Here is a 27,046-nt window from a genome sequence, read left to right on the forward strand (position 1 = left end):
ACAACATTTAAATACAAAAACTTTAGCGGAAGGTTACAATCCGAAACCAAAACAAAAATACGAAATACATGTTCTCAAACAAACTGTCTACTGGATTAACTGAAATGTTTATTAAACTACTAAGCTATAGGGGAAGACTTCTTTCATCAGACGGTGGCACATCCCAACTATCCCAGTAACTCAACTCATACCTGCTCAATAACTGCTCACCATCCCCGAATGGATCACCACAGTTTTTAAAACATTAAACGGGGTCAGTACTAATCTCACAATATATATATAAACCAACAATACGGTAAACATGCAGCTCATACAATCACACACACACACAATCACGCCACTCCCATCAATCGCATCACCGATCGTCCTTTGGACCGACCGCCGAGTGGGGGACCGCAGCCGTTCCCACCTAAGCCCCGCTCATCATACCGAGCGATAACCCTGTCCCATTAATTTGCACATCCCATTCCGTGGCGGGTTCCACGAAGGGCAAAACTAGGGCGTGAAGCCACTCCCGCAAGTGGCTCCATTCAGCCGAGAACGCATCTCGAGAACCAGAGACGAACAATCACAATCAACAACCGTCACAATACAATTACGATAATACACAAAAACCACAAGACATCAACAACACATTATGAGGCTAATACTGAGTAGGGAAACCCTACCTGGAAAGCAACACAATCAGACAGTCTCAGAGCTGATATAAAAAAGCTTCTTCTACAAATCCTCCTCCTAACATACAAACATATAATCACTACCAATCACAAAATTCAATAAAAACTCCCAAATCCCAATACTAGGGTTTAACCAACTTTAAGGAAATACTATAAAAATTGTACGTAGATCTTACCCTCGACGCATGGATCACAACGGTATAAAGAAAGGTGAAATCCGACCTTCCAAACTCCGGGATTTGCCAATAATGCGATTGAAGCGAAGAACGTAGTTTGATTTCTCTTATCTCAGTAATTAGGTTTTAAAAAGTGTTTAAAGAACAATGACGGAAGTAATATATACTTTAATCGCATTATTAAGAAAACCCGAGAAATCATCCCCCGTAAACCGACTACTCGATCGAGTAGCTAAGGTACTCGATCGAGTGCCCCCTTACTCGATCGAGTATCTACGTTACTCGATCGAGTACCCAACTGGTCAGAAACTATTTTAAACAACAACTCACCCATACTCGACAGAGTCAGGCCTACTTGATAGAGTACCCAGAGACTCATAAAACCGTAGTATTACAGTGTAAAACCCCCATACTCCAAGTGCCTTACCAGGACCACTCAGGTATAAGGATGCTACCATCTCGGTTACCCGAGGCAAGGATAATCAAATAGACAATAACGAAACAACATTTAAATACAAAAACTTTAGCGGAAGGTTACAATCCGAAACCAAAACAAAAATACGAAATACATGTTCTCAAACAAACTGTCTACTGGATTAACTGAAATGTTTATTAAACTACTAAGCTATAGGGGAAGACTTCTTTCATCAGACGGTGGCACATCCCAACTATCCCAGTAACTCAACTCATACCTGCTCAATAACTGCTCACCATCCCCGAATGGATCACCACAGTTTTTAAAACATTAAACGGGGTCAGTACTAATCTCACAATATATATATAAACCAACAATACGGTAAACATGCAGCTCAGATAATCACACACACACATAATCACGCCACTCCCATCAATCTCCGTCACCGACTGTCCACTGGACCAGCCCTGCCAGTGGGGGACCGCAGCCGTTCCCACCTAAGCCCCGCTCATCATACCGAGCGATAACCCTGTCCCATTAATTTGCACATCCCATTCCGTGGCGGGTTCCACGAAGGGCAAAACTAGGGCGTGAAGCCACTCCCGCAAGTGGCTCCATTCAGCCGAGAACGCATCTCGAGAACCAGAGACGAACAATCACAATCAACAACCGTCACAATACAATTACGATAATACACAAAAACCACAAGACATCAACAACACATTATGAGGCTAATACTGAGTAGGGAAACCCTACCTGGAAAGCAACACAATCAGACAGTCTCAGAGCTGATATAAAAAAGCTTCTTCTACAAATCCTCCTCCTAACATACAAACATATAATCACTACCAATCACAAAATTCAATAAAAACTCCCAAATCCCAATACTAGGGTTTAACCAACTTTAAGGAAATACTATAAAAATTGTACGTAGATCTTACCCTCGACGCATGGATCACAACGGTATAAAGAAAGGTGAAATCCGACCTTCCAAACTCCGGGATTTGCCAATAATGCGATTGAAGCGAAGAACGTAGTTTGATTTCTCTTATCTCAGTAATTAGGTTTTAAAAAGTGTTTAAAGAACAATGACGGAAGTAATATATACTTTAATCGCATTATTAACAAAACCCGAGAAATCATCCCCCGTAAACCGGCTACTCGATCGAGTAGCTAAGGTACTCGATCGAGTGCCCCCTTACTCGATCGAGTATCTACGTTACTCGATCGAGTACCCAATCGGTCGAAACTATTTTAAATCGCAACTCACCCTTACTCGACGAGTAAGGCCTACTCGATAGAGTACCCGGAGACTCATAAAACCGTAGTATTGCGGTGTAACACCCCAATACTCCAAGTGCCTTACCAGGACCACTCAGGTATAAGGATGCTACCATCTCGGTTACCCGAGGCAATGATAATCAAATAGACAATAATGAAACAACATTTAAATACAAAAATTTTAGCGAAAGGTTACAATCCGAAACCAAAACCAAAATACGAAACACATGTTCTCAAACCAACTGTCTACTGAATTAACTGAAATGTTTATTAAACTACTAAGCTATAGCGGAAGACTTCTATCATCAGACGGTGGCACATCCCACCTATCCCAAAGAACTCAACTCATACCGCTCAATAATCGCTCACCATCCCCGAATGGATCACCACATTTTTAAAACATTAAACGGGTCGATACTAATCTCACAATATATATATAAACCAACAATACGGTAAACATGCAGCTCAGATAATCACACACACACAATCACGCCACTCCCATCAATCTCCGTCACCGACTGTTCACTGGACCAGCCCTGCCAGTGGGGGACCGCAGCCGTTCCCAGTTAAGCCCCACTCATCATACCGAGCGATAACCCTGCCCCATTAATGTGCACATCCCCTTCCGTGGCGGGTTCCACGAAGCGCGAAACTAGGGCGTGAAGCCACTCCCGCAAGTGACTCCACTCAGCCGAGAACGCATCTCGAGAACCAGAGACAAACAATCACAATCAACAACCATCACAAAACAATTACGATAATACTCAACAACCACAACACATCAACAACACATTATGAGGCTAATACTGGGTAGGGAAACCCTACCTGGAAAGCAACACAATCAGACAGTCTCACAGCTGATATCAAAAAGCTTCTTCTACAAATCCTCCTCTTAACATACAAACATATAATCACTACCAATCAAAAAATACAATAAAAACCCCCAAATCTCAATACTAGGGTTTCACCAACTTTAAGGAAATACTATAAAAATGGTACGTAGATCTTATCCTCGACGCAAGGATCACAACGGTATAAAGAAAGGTGAAATCTGACCTTCCAAATTCCGGGATTTGCCAACAATGCGATTGAAGCGAAGAACGTAGTTTGATTTCTCTTTTCTCACTAATTAGGTTTTAAAAAGTGTTTAAAGAACAATGACGGAAGTAATATATACTTTAAATCGCATTATTAACAAAACGCGAGAAATCATCCCCCGTAAACCGGCTACTCGATCGAGTAGCTAAGGTACTCGATCGAGTGCCCCCTTACTCGATCAAGTATCTACGTTACTCGATCGAGTACCCAACAGGTCAGAAACTATTTTAAACTGCAACTCACCCTTACTCGACAGAGTAAGGCCTACTTGATAGAGTACCCAGAGACTCATAAAACCGTAGTATTACAGTGTAACACCCCCATACTCCAAGTCCCTTAACAGGACCACTCAGGTATAAGGATGCTACCATCTCGGTTACCCGAGGCAATGATAATCAAATAGACAATAACGAAACAACATTTAAATACAAAAACTTTAGCGGAAGGTTACAATCCGAAACCAAAACCAAAATACGAAATACATGTTCTCAAACCAACTGTCTACTGAATTAATTGAAATTTTTATTAAACTACTAAGCTACAGCGGAAGACTTCTTTCATCAGACGGTGGCCCATCCCAGCTATCCCAGTAACTCAACTCATACCTGCTCAATAACTGCTCACCATCCCCGAATGGATCACCACAGTTTTTAAAACATTAAACGGGGTCAGTACTAAGCTCACAATATATATATAAACCAACAATACGGTAAACATGCAGCTCATACAATCACAAACACACACAATCACGCCACTCCCATCAATCTCCGTCACCGACTGTCCACTAGACCAGCCCTGCCAGTGGGGGACCGCAGCCGTTCCCACCTAAGCCCGGCTCATCATACCGAGCGATAACCTTATCCCATTAATGTGCACATCCCCTTCCGTGGCGGGTTCCACGAAGGGCGAAACTAGGGCGTGAAGCCACTCCCGCAAGTGACTTCACTCAACCGAGAACGCATCTCGAGAACCAGAGACAAACAATCACAATCAACAACCGTCACAATACAATTACGATAATACTCAACAACCACAACACATCAACAACACATTATGAGGCAAATACTGAGTAGGGAAACCCTACCTGGAAAGCAACACAATCAGACGGTCTCACAGCTGATATCAAAAAGCTTCTTCTACAAATCCTCCTCCTAACATACAAACATATAATTACTACCAGTCACAAAATACAATAAAAACCCCCAAATCCCAATACTAGGGTTTAACCAACTTTAAGGAAATACTATAAAAATGGTAAGTAGATCTTACCCTCGACGCAAGGATCACAACGGTATAAAGAAAAGTGAAATCCGACCTTCCAAACTCCGGGATTTGCCAACAATGCGATTGAAGCGAAGAACGTAGTTGGATTTCTCTTTTCTCACTAATTAGGTTTTAAAAAGTGTTTAAAGAACAATGACGGAAGTAATATATACTTTAATCGCATTATTAACAAAACCCGAGAAATCATCCCCCGTAAACGGCTACTCGATCGAGTAGCTAAGGTACTCGATCGAGTGCCCCCTTACTCGATCGAGTATCTATGTTACTCGATCGAGTACCCAACAGGTCAGAAACTATTTTAAACTGCAACTCACCCTTACTCGACAGAGTAAGGCCTACTTGATAGAGTACCCAGAGACTCATAAAACCGTACTATTACAGTGTAACACCCCCATACTCCAAGTGCCTTAACAGGACCACTCAGGTATAAGGATGCTACCATCTCGGTTACCTGAGGCAATGATAATCAAATAGACAATAACGAAACAACATTTAAATACAAAAACTTTAGCGGAAGGTTACAATCCGAAACAAAAACCAAAATACGAAATACATGTTCTCAAACCAACTGTCTACTGAATTAATTGAAATGTTTATTAAACTACTAAGCTACAGCGGAAGACTTCTTTCATCAGACGGTGGCCCATCCCAGCTATCCCAGTAACTCAACTCATACCTGCTCAATAACTGCTCACCATCCCCGAATGGATCACCACAGTTTTTAAAACATTAAACGGGTCGACTAAGCTCACAATATATATATAAACCAACAATACGGTAAACATGCAGCTCATACAATCACAAACACACACAATCACGCCACTCCCATCAATCTCCGTCACCGACTGTCCACTAGACCAGCCCTGCCAGTGGGGGACCGCAGCCGTTCCCACCTAAGCCCGGCTCATCATACCGAGCGATAACCCTATCCCATTAATGTGCACATCCCCTTCCGTGGCGGGTTCCACGAAGGGCGAAACTAGGGCGTGAAGCCACTCCCGCAAGTGACTTCACTCAACCGAGAACGCATCTCGAGAACCAGAGACAAACAATCACAATCAACAACCGTCACAATACAATTACGATAATACTCAACAACCACAACACATCAACAACACATTATGAGGCAAATACTGAGTAGGGAAACCCTACCTGGAAAGCAACACAATCAGACGGTCTCACAGCTGATATCAAAAAGCTTCTTCTACAAATCCTCCTCCTAACATACAAACATATAATTACTACCAGTCACAAAATACAATAAAAACCCCAAATCCCAATACTAGGGTTCAACCAACTTTAAGGAAATACTATAAAAATGGTACGTAGATCTTACCCTCGACGCAAGGATCACAACAGTATAAAGAAAAGTGAAATCCGACCTTCCTAACTCCGGGATTTGCCAACAATGCGATTTAAGCGAAGAACGTAGTTGGATTTCTCTTTTCTCACTAATTAGGTTTTAAAAAGTGTTTAAAGAACAATGACGGAAGTAATATATACTTTAATCGCATTATTAACAAAACCCGAGAAATCAGCCCCCGTAAACCGGCTACTCGATCGAGTAGTTAAGGTACTCGATCGAGTGCCCCCTTACTCGATCGAGTATCTACGTTACTCGATCGAGTACCCAACAGGTCAGAAACTATTTTAAACTGCAACTCACCCTTACTCGACAGAGTAAGGCCTACTTGATAGAGTACCCAGAGACTCATAAAACCGTAGTATTACAGTGTAACACCCCCATACTTCAAGTGCCTTAACAGGACCACGTAGGTATAAGGATGTTACCATCTCGGTTACCCGAGGCAATGATAATCAAATAGACAATAACGAAACAACATTTAAATATAAAAACTTTAGCGGAAGGTTACAATCCGAAACAAAAACCAAAATACGAAATACATGTTCTCAAACCAACTGTCTACTGAATTAATTGAAATGTTTATTAAACTACTAAGCTACAGCGGAAGACTTCTTCCATCAGACGGTGGCCCATCCCAGCTATCCCAGTAACTCAACTCATACCTGCTCAATAACTGCTCACCATCCCCGAATGGATCATCACAGTTTTTAAAACATTAAACGGGGTCAGTACTAATCTCACAATATATATATAAATTAAAAATACGGTAAACATGCAGCTCATACAATCACACACACACACAATCACGCCACTCCCATCAACCTCCGTCACCGACTGTCCACTGGACCAGCCCTGCCAGTGGGAGACCACAGCCGTTCCCACCTAAGCCCCGCTCATCATACCGACTGATAACCCTGTCCCATTAATGTGCACATCCTCTTCCGTGGCGGGTTCCACGAAGGGCAAAACTAGGGCGTGAAGCCACTCCCGCAAGTGACTCCACTCTGCCGAGAACGCATCTCGAGAACCAGAGACAAACAATCACAATCAACAACCATCACAATACAATTACGATAACACTCAACAACCACAACACATCAACAACACATTATGATGCTAATACTGAGTAGGGAAACCCTACTTGGAAAGCAACACAATCAGACGGTCTCATAGCTGATATCAAAAAGCTTCTTCTACAAATCCTCCTCCTAACATACAATAATATAATCACTACCAATCACAAAATACAATAAAAACCCCCAAATCCCAATACTAGGGTTTAACCAACTTTAAGGAAATACTATAAAAATTGTACGTAGATCTTACCCTCGGCGCATGGATCACAACGGTATAAAGAAAGGTGAAATCCGACCTTCCAAACTCCGGGATTTGCCAATAATGCGATTGAAGCGAAGAACGTAGTTTGATTTCTCTTTTCTCAGTAATTAGGTTTTAAAAAGTGTTTAAAGAACAACGACGGAAGTAATATATACTTTAATCGCATTATTAACAAAACACGAGAAATCATCCCCCGTAAACCGGCTACTCGATCGAGTAGCTAAGGTACTCGATCGAGTGCCCCCTTACTCGATCGAGTATCTACGTTCCTCGATCGAGTACCCAACAGGTCAAAAACTATTTTAAACTGCAACTCACCCTTACTCGACAGAGTAAGGCCTACTTGATAGAGTACCCAGAGACTCATAAAACCGTACTATTACAGTGTAACACCCCCATACTCCAAGTGCCTTATCAGGACCACTCAGGTATAAGGATGCTACCATCTCGGTTACCCGAGGCAATGATAATCAAATAGATAATAACGAAACAACATTTAAATACAAAAACTTTAGCGGAAGGTTACAATCCGAAACCAAAACCAAAATACGAAATACAAGTTCTCAAACCAACTGTCTACTGAATTAATTGAAATGTTTATTAAACTACTAAGCTACAACGGAAGACTTCTTTCATCAGACGGTGGCACATCCCAGCTATCCCAGTAACTCAACTCATACCTGCTCAATAACTGCTCACCATCCCCGAATGGATCACCACAGTTTTTAAAACATTAAACGGGGTCAGTACTAATCTCACAATATATATATAAATTAACAATACGGTAAACATGCAGCTCATACAATCACACACACACACACAATCACGCCACTCCCATCAACCTCCGTCACCGACTGTCCACTGGACCAGCCCTGCCAGTGGGAGACCGCAGCCGTTCCCACCTAAGCCTCGCTCATCATACCGAGCGATAACCCTGTCCCATTAATGTGCACATCCCCTTCCGTGGCGGGTTCAACGAAGGGCGAAACTAGGGCGTGAAGCCACTCCCGCAAGTGACTCCACTCAGCCGAGAACGCATCTCGAGAACTAGAGACAAACAATCACAATCAACAACCATCACAATACAATTACGATAATACTCAACAACCACAACACATCAACAACACATTATGATGGTAATACTGAGTAGGGAAACCCTACCTGGAAAGCAACACAATCAGACGGTCTCACAGCTAATATCAAAAAGCTTCTTCTACAAATCCTCCTCCTAACATACAAACATATAATCACTACCAATCACAAAATACAATAAAAACCCACAAATCCCAATACTAGGGTTTAACCAACTTTAAGGAAATATTATAAAAATGGTACGTAGATCTTACCCTCGACGCAAGGATCACAACGGTATAAAGAAAGGTGAAATCCGACCTTCCAAACTCCGGGATTTGCCAACAATGCGATTGAAGCGAAGAACGTAGTTGGATTTCTCTTTTCTCACTAATTAGATTTTAAAAAGTGTTTAAAGAACAATGACGGAAGTAATATATACTTTAATCGCATTATTAACAAAACCCGAGAAATCATCCCCCGTAAACCGGCTACTCGATCGAGTAGCTAAGGTACTCGATCGAGTGCCCCCTTACTCGATCGAGTATCTACGTTACTTGATCGAGTACCCAACAGGTCAGAAACTATTTTAAACTGCAACTCACCCTTACTCGACAGAGTAAGGCCTACTTGATAGAGTACCCAGAGACTCATAAAACCGTACTATTACAGTGTAACACCCCCATACTTCAAGTGCCTTAACAGGACCACTTAGGTATAAGGATGCTACCATCTCGGTTACCCGAGGCAATGATAATCAAATAGACAATAACGAAACAACATTTAAATACAAAAACTTTAGCGGAAGGTTACAATCCGAAACAAAAACCAAAATACGAAATACATGTTCTCAAACCAACTGTCTACTGAATTAATTGAAATGTTTATTAAACTACTAAGCTACAGCGGAAGACTTCTTTCATCAGACGGTGGCACATCCCAGCTATCCCAGTAACTCAACTCATACCTGCTCAATAACTGCTCACCATCCCCGAATGGATCACCACAGTTTTTAAAACATTAAACGGGGTCAGTACTAATCTCACAATATATATATAAACCAACAATACGGTAAACATGCAGCTCATACAATCACACACACACACACACAATCACGCCACTCCCATCAACCTCCGTCACCGACTGTCCACTGGACCAGCCCTGCCAGTGGGAGACCGCAGCCGTTCCCACCTAAGCCCCGCTCATCATACCGAGCGATAACCCTGTCCCATTAATGTGCACATCCCCTTCCGTGGCGGGTTCCACGAAGGGCGAAACTAGGGCGTGAAGCCACTCCCGCAAGTGACTCCACTCAGCCGAGAACGCATCTCGAGAACTAGAGACAATCACAATCAACAACCATCACAATACAATTACGATAATACTCAACAACCACAACACATCAACAACACATTATGATGGTAATACCGAGTAGGGAAACCCTACCTGGAAAGCAACACAATCAGACGGTCTCACAGCTAATATCAAAAAGCTTCTTCTACAAATCCTCCTCCTAACATACAAACATATAATCACTACCAATCACAAAATACAATAAAAACCCCCAAATCCCAATACTAGGGTTTAACCAACTTTAAGGAAATACTATAAAAATGGTACGTAGATCTTACCCTCGACGCAAGGATCACAACGGTATAAAGAAAGGTGAAATCCGACCTTCCAAACTCCGGGATTTGCCAACAATGCGATTGAAGCGAAGAACGTAGTTGGATTTCTCTTTTCTCACTAATTAGATTTTAAAAAGTGTTTAAAGAACAATGACGGAAGTAATATATACTTTAATCGCATTATTAACAAAACCCGAGAAATCATCCCCCGTAAACCGGCTACTCGATCGAGTAGCTAAGGTACTCGATCGAGTGCCCCCTTACTCGATCGAGTATCTACGTTACTTAATCGAGTACCCAACAGGTCAGAAAATATTTTAAACTGCAACTCACCCTTACTCGACAGAGTAAGGCTATAGAGTACCCAGAGACTCATAAAACCGTAGTATTACAGTGTAACACCCCCATACTTCAAGTGCCTTAACAGGACCACTCAGGTATAAGGATGCTACCATCTCGGTTACCCGAGGCAATGATAATCAAATAGATAATAACGAAACAACATTTAAATACAAAAACTTTAGCGGAAGGTTACAATCCGAAACCAAAACCAAAATACGAAATACAAGTTCTCAAACCAACTGTCTACTGAATTAATTGAAATGTTTATTAAACTACTAAGCTACAGCGGAAGACTTCTTTCATCAGACGGTGGCACATCCCAGCTATCCCAGAAACTCAACTCATACCTGCTCAATAACTGCTCACCATCCCCGAATGGATCACCACAGTTTTTAAAACATTAAACGGGGTCTGTACTAATCTCACAATATATATATAAACCAACAATACGGTAAATATGCAGCTCATACAATCACACACACACACACACAATCACGCCACTCCCATCAACCTCCGTCACCGACTGTCCACTGGACCAGCCCTGCCAGTGGGAGACCGCAGCCGTTCCCACCTAAGCCCCGCTCATCATACCGAGCGATAACCCTGTCCCATTAATGTGCACATCCCCTTCCGTGGCGGGTTCCACGAAGGGCGAAACTAGGGCGTGAAGCCACTCCCGCAAGTGACTCCACTCAGCCGAGAACGCATCTCGAGAACTAGAGACAAACAATCACAATCAACAACCATCACAATACAATTACGATAATACTCAACAACCACAACACATCAACAACACATTATGATGGTAATACTGAGTAGGGAAACCCTACCTGGAAAGCAACACAATCAGACGGTCTCACAGCTAATATCAAAAAGCTTCTTCTACAAATCCTCCTCCTAACATACAAACATATAATCACTACCAATCACAAAATACAATAAAAACCCCCAAATCCCAATACTAGGGTTTAACCAACTTTAAGGAAATACTATAAAAAATGGTACGTAGATCTTACCCTCGACGCAAGGATCACAACGGTATAAAGAAAGGTGAAATCCGACCTTCCAAACTCCGGGATTTGCCAACAATGCGATTGAAGCGAAGAACGTAGTTGGATTTCTCTTTTCTCACTAATTAGATTTTAAAAAGTGTTTAAAGAACAATGATGGAAGTAATATATACTTTAATCGCATTATTAACAAAACCCGAGAAATCATCCCCCGTAAACCGGCTACTCGATCGAGTAGCTAAGGTACTCGATCGAGTGCCCCCTTACTCGATCGAGTATCTACGTTACTTGATCGAGTACCCAACAGGTCAGAAACTATTTTAAACTGCAACTCACCCTTACTCGACAGAGTAAGGCCTACTTGATAGAGTACCCAGAGACTCATAAAACCGTACTATTACAGTGTAACACCCCCATACTTCAAGTGCCTTAACAGGACCACTTAGGTATAAGGATTCTACCATCTCGGTTACCCGAGGCAATGATAATCAAATAGACAATAACGAAACAACATTTAAATACAAAAACTTTAGCGGAAGGTTACAATCCGAAACAAAAACCAAAATACGAAATACATGTTCTCAAACCAATCGTCTCATCGAATTAATTGAAATGTTTTTTAAACTACTAAGCTAAACGGAAGACTTCTTTCATCAGACGGTGGCACATCCCGGCTATCCCAAAGAACTCAACTCATACCGCTCAATAATCGCTCACCATCCCCGAATGGATCACCACGATTTTAAAACATTAAACGGGTCGATTACTAATCTCACAATATATATATAAACCAACAATACGGTAAACATGCAGCTCATACAATCACACACACACACACACAATCACGCCACTCCCATCAACCTCCGTCACCGACTGTCCACTGGACCAGCCCTGCCAGTGGGAGACCGCACCCGTTCCCACCTAAGCCCCGCTCATCATACCGAGCGATAACCCTGTCCCATTAATGTGCACATCCCCTTCCGTGGCGGGTTCCACGAAGGGCGAAACTAGGGCGTGAAGCCACTCCCGCAAGTGACTCCACTCAGCCGAGAACGCATCTCGAGAACTAGAGACAAACAATCACAATCAACAACCATCACAATACAATTACGATAATACTCAACAACCACAACACATCAACAACACATTATGATGGTAATACTGAGTAGGGAAACCCTACCTGGAAAGCAACACAATCAGACGGTCTCACAGCTAATATCAAAAAGCTTCTTCTACAAATCCTCCTCCTAACAGACAAACATATAATCACAACCAATCACAAAATACAATAAAAACCCCCAAATCCCAATACTAGGGTTTAACCAACTTTAAGGAAATACTATAAAAATTGCACGTAGATCTTACCCTCGGCGCATGGATCACAACGGTATAAAGAAAGGTGAAATCTGACCTTCCAAACTCCGGGATTTGCCAATAATGCGATTGAAGCGAAGAACGTAGTTTGATTTCTCTTTTCTCAGTAATTAGGTTTTAAAAAGTGTTTAAAGAACAACGACGGAAGTAATATATACTTTAATCGCATTATTAACAAAACCCGAGAAATCATCCCCCGTAAACCGGCTACTCGATCGAGTAGCTAAGGTACTCGATCGAGTGCCCCCTTACTCGATCGAGTATCTACGTTACTCGATCGAGTACCCAACAGTCGAAACTATTTTAAATCGCAACTCACCCTTACTCGACAGAGTAAGGCCTACTTGATAGAGTACCCAGAGACTCATAAAACCGTACTATTACAGTGTAACACCCCCATACTCCAAGTGCCTTAACAGGACCACTCATGTACAAGGATGCTACCATCTCGGTTACCCGAGGCAATGATAATGAAATTGACAATAACGAAACAACATTTAAATACAAAAACTTTAGCGGAAGGTTACAATCCGAAACCAAAACCAAAATACGAAATACAAGTTCTCAAACCAACTGTCTACTGAATTAATTGAAATGTTTATTAAACTACTAAGCTACAGCGGAAGACTTCTTTCATCAGACGGTGGCACATCCCAGCTATCCCAGTAACTCAACTCATACCTGCTCAATAACTGCTCACCATCCCCGAATGGATCACCACAGTTTTTAAAACATTAAACGGGGTCAGTACTAATCTCACAATATATATATAAACCAACAATACGGTAAACATGCAGCTCATACAATCTCACACACACACAATCACGCCACTCCCATCAACCTCCGTCACCAACTGTCCACTGGACCAGCCCTGCCAGTGGGAGACCGCAGCCGTTCCCACCTAAGCCCCGCTCATCATACCGAGCGATAACCCTGTCCCATTAATGTGCACATCCCCTTCCGTGGCGGGTTCCACGAAGGGCAAAACTAGGGCATGAAGCCACTCTCGCAAGTGACTCCACTCAGCCGAGAACGCATCTCGAGAACTAGAGACAAACAATCACAATCAACAACCATCACAATACAATTACGATAACACTCAACAACCAGAACACATCAACAACACATTATGATGCTAATACTGAGTAGGGAAACCCTACCTGGAAAGCAACACAATCAGATGGTCTCACAGCTGATATCAAAAAGCTTCTTCTACAAATCCTCCTCCTAACATACAAACATATAATCACTACCAATCACAAAATACAATAAAAACCCCCAATTCCCAATACTAGGGTTTAACTAACTTTAAGGAAATACTATAAAAATTGTACGTAGATCTTACCCTCGACGCATGGATCACAACGGTATAAAGAAAGGTAAAATCCGACCTTCCAAACTCCGGGATTTGCCAATAATGCGATTGAAGCGAAGAATGTAGTTTGATTTCTCTTTTCTCACTAATTAAGTTTGAAAAAGTGTTTAAAGAACAATGACGGAAGTAATATATACTTTAATCGCATTAGTAACAAAACCCGAGAAATCATCCCTCAGAACGCTTGCTACTCGATCGAGTAGCTAAGGTACTCGATCGAGTGCCCCCTTACTCGATCGAGTATCTACGTTACTCGATCGAGTACCCAACAGGTCAGAAACTATTTTAAACTGCAACTCACCCTTACTTGAGAGAGTAAGGACTACTTGATAGAGTACCCAGAGACTCATAAAACCGTACTATTACAGTGTAACACCCCCATACTCCAAGTGCCTTAACAGGACCACTCAGGTATAAGGATGCTACCATCTCGGTTACCCGAGGCAATGATAATCAAATAGACAATAACGAAACAACATTTAAATACAAAAACTTTAGCGGAAGGTTACAATCCGAAACCAAAACCAAAATACGAAATACATGTTCTCAAACCAACTGTCTACTGAATTAACTGAAATGTTTATTAAACTACTAAGCTACAGCGGAAGACTTCTTTCATCAGACGGTGGCACATCCCAGCCTATCCCGAACTCAACTCATACCGCTCAATAACTGCTCACCATCCCCGAATGGATCACCAAAGTTTTTAAAACATTAAACGGGGTCAGTACTAATCTCACAATATATATATAAACCAACAATACGGTAAACATGCAGCTCAGATAATCACACACACACACAATCACGCCACTCCCATCAATCTCTGTCACCGACTGTCCACTGGACCAGCCCTGCCAGTGGGGGACCGCAGCCGTTCCCACCTAAGCCCCGCTCATGATACCGAGCGATAACCCTGTCCCATTAATGTGCACACCCCCTTCCGTGGCGGGTTCCACGAAGGGCGAAACTAGGGCGTAAAGCCACTCCCGCAAGTGACTCCACTCAGCCGAGAACGCATCTCGAGAACCACAGACAAACAATCACAATCAACAACCGTCACAATACAATTACGATAATACTCAACAACCACAACACATTATGAGGCTAATACTGAGTAGGGAAACCCTACCTGGAAAGCAACACAATCAGACGGTCTCACAGCTGATATCAAAAAGCTTCTTCTACAAATCCTACTCCTAACATACAAACATATAATCACTACCAATCACAAAATACAATAAAAACCCCCAAATCCCAATACTAGGGTTTAACTAACTTTAAGGAAATACTATAAAAATTGTACGTAGATCTTACCCTCGACGCATGGATCACAACGGTATAAAGAAAGGTAAAATCCGACCTTCCAAACTCCGGGATTTGCCAATAATGCGATTGAAGCGAAGAACGTAGTTTGATTTCTCTTTTCTCACTAATTAAGTTTGAAAAAGTGTTTAAAGAACAATGACGGAAGTAATATATACTTTAATCGCATTAGTAACAAAACCCGAGAAATCATCCCCCGTAAACCGGCTACTCGATCGAGTAGCTAAGGTACTCGATCGAGTGCCCCTTACTCGATCGAGTATCTACGTTACTCGATCGAGTACCCAACAGGTCAGAAACTATTTTAAACTGCAACTCACCCTTACTTGAGAGAGTAAGGACTACTTGATAGAGTACCCAGAGACTCATAAAACCGTACTATTACAGTGTAACACCCCCATACTCCAAGTGCCTTAACAGGACCACTCAGGTATAAGGATGCTACCATCTCGGTTACCCGAGGCAATGATAATCAAATAGACAATAACGAAACAACATTTAAATACAAAAACTTTAGCGGAAGGTTACAATCCGAAACCAAAACCAAAATACGAAATACATGTTCTCAAACCAACTGTCTCATCGAATTAATCGAAATGTTTATTAAACTACTAAGCTAAGGGGAAGACTTCTTTCATCGACGGTGGCACATCCCGCCTATCCCAAAGAACTCAACTCATACCTGCTCAATAACTGCTCACCATCCCCGAATGGATCACCAAAGTTTTTAAAACATTAAACGGGGTCAGTACTAATCTCACAATATATATATAAACCAACAATACGGTAAACATGCAGCTCAGATAATCACACACACACATAATCACGCCACTCCCATCAATCTCTGTCACCGACTGTCCACTGGACCAGCCCTGCCAGTGGGGGACCGCAGCCGTTCCCACCTAAGCCCCGCTCATGATACCGAGCGATAACCCTGTCCCATTAATGTGCACACCCCCTTCCGTGGCGGGTTCCATGAAGGGCGAAACTAGGGCGTGAAGCCACTCCCGCAAGTGACTCCACTCAGCCGAGAACGCATCTCGAGAACCACAGACAAACAATCACAATCAACAACCGTCACAATACAATTACGATAATACTCAACAACCACAACACATTATGAGGCTAAATGCGAGTAGGGAAACCCTACCTGGAAAGCAACACAATCAGACGGTCTCACAGCTGATATCAAAAAGCTTCTTCTACAAATCCTCCTCCTAACATACAAACATATAATCACTACCAATCACAAAATACAATAAAAACCCCCAAATCCCAATACTAGGGTTTAACTAACTTTAAGGAAATACTATAAAAATTGTACGTAGATCTTACCCTCGACGCATGGATCACAACGGTATAAAGAAAGGTAAAATCCGACCTTCCAAACTCCGGGATTTGCCAATAATGCGATTGAAGCGAAGAACGTAGTTTGATTTCTCTTTTCTCACTAATTAAGTTTGAAAAAGTGTTTAAAGAACAATGACGGAAGTAATATATACTTTAATCGCATTAGTAACAAAACCCGAGAAATCATCCCCCGTAAACCGGCTACTCGATCGAGTAGCTAAGGTACTCGATCGAGTGCCCTTTTACTCGATCGAGTATCTACGTTACTCGATCGAGTACCCAACAGTCGAAACTATTTTAAATCGCAACTCACCCTTACTTGAGAGAGTAAGGACTACTTGATAGAGTACCCAGAGACTCATAAAACCGTACTATTACGGTAACACCCCCATACTCCAAGTGCCTTAACAGGACCACTCAGGTATAAGGATGCTACCATCTCGGTTACCCGAGGCAATGATAATCAAATAGACAATAACGAAACAACATTTAAATACAAAAACTTTAGCGGAAGGTTACAATCCGAAACCAAAACCAAAATACGAAATACATGTTCTCAAACCAACTGTCTACTGAATTAACTGAAATGTTTATTAAACTACTAAGCTACAAATGGAAGACTTCTTTCATCGACGGTGGCACATCCGGCCTATCCCAAAGAACTCAACTCATACCTGCTCAATAACTGCTCACCATCCCCGAATGGATCACCAAAGTTTTTAAAACATTAAACGGGGTCAGTACTAATCTCACAATATATATATAAACCAACAATACGGTAAACATGCAGCTCAGATAATCACACACACACATAATCACGCCACTCCCATCAATCTCTGTCACCGACTGTCCACTGGACCAGCCCGTGGGGGACCGCAGCCGTTCCCACCTAAGCCCCGCTCATGATACCGAGCGATAACCCTGTCCCATTAATGTGCACACCCCCTTCCGTGGCGGGTTCCATGAAGGGCGAAACTAGGGCGTGAAGCCACTCCCGCAAGTGACTCCACTCAGCCGAGAACGCATCTCGAGAACCACAGACAAACAATCACAATCAACAACCGTCACAATACAATTACGATAATACTCAACAACCACAACACATTATGAGGCTAATACTGAGTAGGGAAACCCTACCTGGAAAGCAACACAATCAGACGGTCTCACAGCTGATATCAAAAAGCTTCTTCTACAAATCCTACTCGTAACATACAAACATATAATCACTACCAATCACGAAATACAATAAAAACCCCCAAATCCCAATACTAGGGTTTAACCAACTTTAAGGAAATACTATAAAAATGGTACGTAGATCTTATCCTCGACGCAAGGATCACAAAGGTATAAAGAAAGGTGAAATCCGAACTTCCAAACTCCGGGATTTGCCAGCAATGCGATTGAAGCGAAGAACGTAGTTTGATTTCTCTTTTCTCACTAATTAGGTTTTAAAAAGTTTTCAAAGAACAATGACGGAAGTAATATATACTTTAATCGCATTATTAACAAAACCCGAGAAATCATCCCCCGTAAACCGGCTACTCGATCGAGTAGCTAAGGTACTCGATCGAGTGCCCCCTTACTCGATCAAGTATCTACGTTACTCGATCGAGTACCCAACAGGTCAGAAACTATTTTAAACTGCATCTCACCCTTACTCGACAGAGTAAGGACTACTTGATAGAGTACCCAGAGACTCATAAAACCGTACTATTACAGTGTAACACTCCCACACTCCAAGTGCCTTAACAGGACCACTCAGGTATAAGGATGCTACCATCTCGGTTACCCGAGGCAACGATAATCAAATAGACAATAACGAAACAACATTTAAATACAAAAACTTTAGCGGAAGGTTACAATCCGAAACCAAAACCAAAATACGAAATACATGTTCTCAAACCAACTGTCTACTGAATTAACTGAAATGTTTATTAAACTACTAAGCTACAGCGGAAGACTTCTTTCATCAGACGGTGGCACATCCCGGCTATCCCAAGAACTCAACTCATACCGCTCAATAATCGCTCACCATCCCCGAATGGATCACCAAAGTTTTTAAAACATTAAACGGGTCAATACTAATCTCACAATATATATATAAACCAACAATACGGTAAACATGCAGCTCCAGATAATCACACACACACACAATCACGCCACTCCCATCAATCTCGTCACCGATCGTCCACCGGACTACCGCCGATGGGGGACCGCAGCCGTTCCCAGCTAAGCCCCGCTCATCATACCGAGCGATAACCCTGTCCCATTAATGTGCACACCCCCTTCCGTGGCGGGTTCCATGAAGGGCGAAACTAGGGCGTGAAGCCACTCCCGCAACTGACTCCACTCAGCCGAGAACGCATCTCGAGAACCACAGACAAACAATCACAATCAACAACCGTCACAATACAATTACGATAATACTCAACAACCACAACACATCAACAACACATTATGAGGCTAATACTGAGGAGGGAAACCCTACCTGGAAAGCAACACAATCAGACGGTCTCACAGCTGATATCAAAAAGCTTCTTCTACAAATCCTCCTCCTAACATACAAACATATAATCACTACCAATCACAAAATACAATAAAAACCCCCTAAATCCCAATACTAGCGTTTAACCAACTTTAAGGAAATACTATAAAAATGGAACGTAGATCTTATCCTCGACGCAAGGATCACAACGGTATAAAGAAAGGTGAAATCCGACCTTCCAAACTCCGGGATTTGCCAACAATGCGATTGAAGCGAAGAACGTAGTTTGATTTCTCTTTTCTCACTAATTAGGTTTTAAAAAGTGTTTAAAGAAAAATGACGGAAGTAATATATACTTTAATCGCATTATTAACAAAACCCGAGAAATCATCCCCCGTAAACCGGCTACTCGATCGAGTAGCTAAGGTACTCGATCGAGTGCCCCCTTACTCGATCAAGTATCTACGTTACTCGATCGAGTACCCAAGAGGTCAGAAACTATTTTAAACTGCAACTCACCCTTACTCGACAGAGTAAGGCCTACTTGATAGAGTATCCAGAGACTCATAAAACCGTAGTATTACAGTGTAACACCCCCATACTCCAAGTGCCTTAACAGGACCACTCAGGTATAAGGATGCTACCATCTCGGTTACCCGAGGCACTGATAATCAAATAGACAATAACGAAACAACATTTAAATACAAAAACTTTAGCGGAAGGTTACAATCCGAAACAAAAACCAAAATACGAAATACATGTTCTCAAACCTACTGTCTACTGAATTAACTGAAATGTTTATTAAACTACTAAGCTACCGCGGAAGACTTCTTTCATCAGACGGTGGCACATCCCAAAGCCTATAAAAGAACTCAACTCATACTCGCTCAATAATCGCTCACCATCCCGAATGGATCACCACAGTTTTTAAAACATTAAACCGGGTCAGTACTAATCTCACAATATATATATAAACCAACAATACGGTAAACATGCAGCTCATACAATCACACACACACACACAATCACGCCACTCCCATCAATCTCCGTCACCGACTGTCCACTAGACCAGCCCTGCCAGTGGGGGACCGCAGCCGTTCCCACCTAAGCCCCGCTCATCACACCGAACGATAACCCTGTCCCATTAATGTGCACATCCCCTTCTTTGGCGGGTTCCACGAAGGGCAAAACTAGGGCGTGAAGCCACTCCCGCAAGTGACTCCACTCAGCCGAGAACGCATCTCGAGAACCAGAGACAAACAATCACAATCAACAACCGTCACAATACAATTACGATAATACTCAACAACCAAAACACATCAACAACACATTATGAGGCTAATACTGAGTAGGGAAACCCTACCTGGAAAGCAACACAATCAGACGGTCTCACAGCTGATATCAAAAAGCTTCTTCTACAAATCCTCCTCCTAACATACAAACATATAATCACTACCAATCACAAAATACAATAAAACCCCCAAATCCCAATACTAGGGTTTTACCAACTTTAAGGAAATACTATAAAAATGGTACGTAGATCTTATCCTCGACGCAAGGATCACAACGGTATAAAGAAAGGTGAAATCCGACCTTCCAAACTCCGGGATTTGCCAACAATGCGATTGAAGCGAAGAACGTAGTTTGATTTCTCTTTTCTCACTAATTAGGTTTTAAAAAGTGTTTAAAGAAAAATGACGGAAGTAATATATACTTTAATCGCATTATTAACAAAACCCGAGAAATCATCCCCCGTAAACCGGCTACTCGATCGAGTAGCTAAGGTACTCGATCGAGTGCCCCCTTACTCGATCAAGTATCTACGTTACTCGATCGAGTACCCAAGAGGTCAGAAACTATTTTAAACTGCAACTCACCCTTACTCGACAGAGTAAGGCCTACTTGATAGAGTATCCAGAGACTCATAAAACCATAGTATTACAATGTAACACCCCCATACTTCAAGTGCCTTAACAGGACCACTCAGGTATAAGGATGCTACCATCTCGGTTACCCGAGGAAATGATAATCAAATAGACAATAACGAAACAACATTTAAATACAAAAACATTAGCGGAAGGTTACAATCCGAAACCAAAACCAAAATACGAAATACATGTTCTCAAACCAATCTTTTTGAATTAATCGAAATGTTTATTAAACTACTAAGCTACAGCGGAAGACTTCTTTCATCAGACGGTGGCACATCCCAGCTACCCCAGTAACTCAACTCATACCTGCTCAATAACTGCTCACCATCCCCGAATTGATCACCACAGTTTTTAAAACATTAAACGGGGTCAGTACTAATCTCACAATATATATATATAAAGCAACAATACGGTAAACATGCAGCTCATACAATCACGCCACTCCCATCAATCTCCGTCACCGACTGTCCACTGGACCAGCCCTGCCAGTGGGGGACCGCAGCCGTTCCCACCTAAGCCCCGCTCATCATACCGAGCGATAACCCTGTCCCATTAATGTGCACCTCCCCTTCCTTGGCGGGTTCCACGAAGGGCGAAACTAGGGCGTGAAGCCACTCCCACAACTGACTCCACTCAGCCGAGAACGCATCTCGAGAACCAGAGACAAACAATCACAATCAACAACCGTCACAATACAATTACGATAATACTCAACAACCACAACACATCAACAACACATTATGAGTCTAATACTGAGTAGGGAAACCCTACCTGGAAAACAACACAATCAGACGGTCTCACAGCTGATATCAAACTCCGGGATTTGCCAGCAATGCGATTGAAGCGAAGAACGTAGTTTGATTTCTCTTTTCTCACTAATTAGGTTTTAAAAAGTTTTCAAAGAACAATGACGGAAGTAATATACACTTTAATCGCATTATTAACAAAACCCGAGAAATCATCCCCCGTAAACCGGCTACTCGATCGAGTAGCTAAGTTACTCGATCGAGTGCCCCCTTACTCGATCAAGTATCTACGTTACTCGATCGAGTACCCAACAGGTCAGAAACTATTTTAAACTGCAACTCACCCTTACTCGACAGAGTAAGGCCTACTTGATAGAGTACCCATAGACTCATAAAACCGTAGTATTACAATCTTCCATCCTTAAAAATAACTTCGTCCCCGAAGTTCAAACCACAACAAAACAAAGAATCACACTACAACACTCCCGACTCAACACCCAAAACAAAACTCAACATAAAACACGTTACTAACCCAAACTCAACCCGGAAAACATACCGACACAACATACAAAAGGGTATAAAAACTCTTAAAAACTCTTTGCGATCATCTCCTACACCCCTAAAAGAAACAAGGTTACGTCCTCGTAACCATACATACCTGATCAAAAAGGAAAGGGTAACGCTCTCTCATGGCCTCCTCTGACTCCCATGTAGCTTCCTCAGTCTCGTGGTTAGACCAAAGGATCTTAAGCAAAACTGTCTCACCACTCCTAGTCTTCATAACCTTCCGGTCAAGAATATGCTTAGGTACCTCAAGATATGATAAAGACTCATCTAGCTCTAAGCTCTCTGCCTCTAACACATGTGATGGGTCACTCACATACTTAAAGTGCGATACATGAAACACATTATGCACTCTCTCTAACGCAGTTGGTAAAGCCAGACGATATGCAACCTCTCCAACCCGCTCTAAGATCTCATAAGGTCCGATGAACTTCTGACTCAGCTTGCCTTTCTTCTCGAATCTCATAACCCCACGCATAGGAGACACTTTCAGAAGAAGCTTATCCCCAACATGAAACTCTATATCCCGGCGATGCAGATCTGCATAACTCTTTTACCTATCTTGAGCTGCTCTCATCCGTTCCCTGATCATCTTAATTTGTTCAACCATCTCATGTACCATCTCTGGTCCTAGAACCATTGCCTCAGCACTGTCGTCCCAACATATCAGACTCCTGCATCTTCTCCCATATAAAGCCTCGAACGGTGCCATGCCAATAATAGTGTGATAGCTGTTGTTGTAAGAAAACTCTATCAAATCCAACCTCTGTTCCCAGCTACCACCAAAGTCCATCACACAAGCTCATAACATATCCTCAAGAGTTTTGATTGTTCTCTCAGTCTGACCGTCTGTCGCAGGATGAAAAGCTGTACTCATCTTCAAAGTTGTTCCCAAAGATTCCTGCAACTCTTTCCAAAACCTTGAGATAAATCTCGCATCTCTGTCAGACACTATGTCCTTAGGGACTCCATGTAACTTAAGTACATTCTTCCGATAAGCCATAACTAATTGTGCCTTAGTCCATGTATCTTTCATTGGCACAAAGTGAGCTGACTTAGTCAGTCGATCCACTATTACCCATATCATATTGTTACCTTGTTGACTCTTTGGCAAACCCACGATAAAATCCATAGAAATGGATTCCCACTTCCACTCAGGTACATCTAAAGACTGAATCTTACCTTGTGGTCGTCGTTGTTCCCCTTTAACTCTCTGGCATGTCAAACAACGGGCCACAAACTCAGCTGTTTCTTTCTTCATCCCAGGCCACCAAAACGTGTTCTTCAAGTCCTTGTACAGTTTGTCACCATCTGGATGTACTGAATATGGTGTGCAATGTGCCTCTGTCATGATAGTCTTTTTCAGCTCCTCATCATTAGGGACACACCACCTATCATAGAACCTCAAACTACCATCTGCATGAATAGAAAAACGGGACACTGTCCCTTTCTCTACTCCAGCTCTCCACTCAACCATCTTAGGATCTAAAGCCTGTTTACCTCGAATATCATCATAAAGATCAGGCTGTACTGTCAAATCTCCCATGGCATCCCCTCTCTGCATCATATGTATCCCAAACTTCGCTACCTCATCCCTCAACCTCATCAAAGATAGAGCTGTACACAAAGAATTTACACTCTTTCTACTCAAAGCATCTGCAACAACATTGGCTTTCCCTTCATGGTAGATAATTTCCATGTCATAATCGCCAATCAGCTCCGTCCACCTCCTCTGTCTCATGTTCAACTCCTTTTGAGTGAAGATGTACTTGAGACTCTTGTTATCCGAAAATACCTTAAAGATTGCTCCATAAAGGTAATGTCTCCATAACTTGAGAGCAAACACCACTACACCTAACTCCAGATCATGTGTAGGGTACTTCTCCTCATACGGCTTCAATTGCCTAGAAGCATAGGCAATCACCTTACCGTTCTGCATCAACACACATCCCAACCCATTCTTTGAGGCATCTGTATAAACCTCAAAGTTCTCGATCCCTTCAGGCAGTGCTAAGATAGGAGCTGTGGTCAAACGCTCCTTTAGTGTCTGTAACGCCGTCTCACAACTCTCATCCCAACGAAACCTGTTCTCTTTCCTCATCAAAGTTTTCATAAGTCTAGCTATCTTGGAGAAATCTTTCACGAACCGTCTGTAGTATCCAGCTAAACCCAAGAAACTCCTGATCTCAGCAACATTCTTTGGTGCTTCCCACTTTGTCACTGCCTCAATATTTGCCGGATCCACAGCTACTCCCTCCTTAGAGATCACATGCCCCAGAAAAGCAACTTTCTCTAACCAGAACTCACACTTGGACAGCTTAGCATATAACTCATGCTCCCTCAAAGTCTGCAACAGCTCCTCAGATGCTCCTCATGCTCCTCCTTAGTCTTAGAGTAGACTAAGATGTCATCGATAAACACCACCACAAACTTGTCCAAAAACTGTCTGAAGATTCTGTTCATCAAAGCCATAAACACAACCGGTGCATTAGATAACCCAAACGGCATCACCACATACTCATAATGGCCATACCTCGATGTGAAAGCTGTCCTTGGTATGTCTACCTCTCTAATCTTCACCTGATGGTACCCCGACCTCAAATCAATCTTAGAAAAGACTGATGCACCACTCAACTGATCAAACAGGTCATCTATCCTTGGCAAAGGATACTTGTTCTTCACTGTCACTCGGTTCAGCTCTCTGTACCCCGAACTCAAATCAATCCCAAGGGACGGGTAATGATGTAGGATTTTCGATTGCAAATGGTTGTGTCTAAGGGTGTCACAATTTGGGTTTAGGTAGGAGATCAACTAAACTAATCAACAATATAAAAGCAAGCAATGAAATCAAGCAAGATGATTCATGGGATTTGATCATACAAACATGTTCTCTACTAGATGCAACCACTTATTGTTATGAGGAGATCGAGTTAGTGTATATCTTACAATCCCTAAGAAGGTTTGGGTCCCGGAGCCGAATCGATTAGATTGTACAACACCTACAAATTGACTTAATCCTCCCTATCCAACTATATGCATGATCTAATGAGACTCGAGTTGGTTAATGTCTTACAAGTCTCATTGAAAAGGTAAGTGATTGTTAAAAAATGAAAGGATTCATAGGCTCGCATTTCATCAAACATAACATGTGCATAAGTTGCAATCACAACAAGCAAGCAAATTAATTATGAAAACATATTAGATTAAGCATGAATCAATCCCCATGTTGGTTTCCCCTAATTCCCCATTAACCTTAGTTAAGGAAACTACTCACTCATTACCAAATTTAACATGCTGACAAGGTTATCAATCATACTAGCAAGGCAAAACATGATGAAAAAATGAAGATGATTAACAATAATTAAAAAGGATTAAGAGAGAATTATACCTATAAAGATGATTCCAAATAATAAAGCAAACAATAATAGAAGTACTTGATGATTGATGGAAGATTCTAAATCCTCCAAATAAACCCAAATAATCTTCTAATTACCCAAAATAAATGATGAACAATAGAGAAATTAAGGAAATATTAAGAAATGAGATTTCTATTACTGCTAAATTAAGAGTTGATTACAAGATTAAGAGAGTATTAAGACTTGATTAGGATAAGATTAAGACGAGATGATAATCTAGGTAGTACAATGGGGTATTTATACTAGAGATTAGGTACAAAGATTAGGGTTACTAAGGGCTTAAATGACTATTAAGACCCTTAAGAAAAGTTGAGGAAGTGCTCCTCTCCAAAGAGATGCTCTTCTCCGTTTTGGTAGTTTCCAGAAAATATGCTGGTCCCGAGCATCTAGGCAGTAGGCACGGTGGAGTCTGCAAGGAAATTCGAGCGGATCAGGGGAGTTACGCTCGGATTGGTTGGCCTCAAGACAAGCGACTTGGCATCGGGACGCTCGCATTGGTGGGCAGGGAGACGCTCGGATTGGCAAGGAGCCGCTCGGATCCTGGATCAGGCACTTCTCTTTTCTTCTTTACTCAACAATCCTCGGGGATCTTGTTGAGGATCCAAGGATCCTTTCATCATTGCCCAATCTACTTTATTATCTACATAGGCCATGTAGTATCGTCTTCCCTTTGATGCTTGGTCATTGAATTCGATCAATTTAGCTCCATTTTGTCATGAAAATGCAAGGTTTGCACTCCTCTCCTACCAAGGAAACAAAACCTCAGTGTTGGAAAATGTGTCCTCAACAATAGTGC

Source organism: Silene latifolia, chromosome Y (genome assembly GCF_048544455.1).
Source record: "Silene latifolia isolate original U9 population chromosome Y, ASM4854445v1, whole genome shotgun sequence".
Classification (NCBI taxonomy): Eukaryota; Viridiplantae; Streptophyta; class Magnoliopsida; order Caryophyllales; family Caryophyllaceae; genus Silene; species Silene latifolia.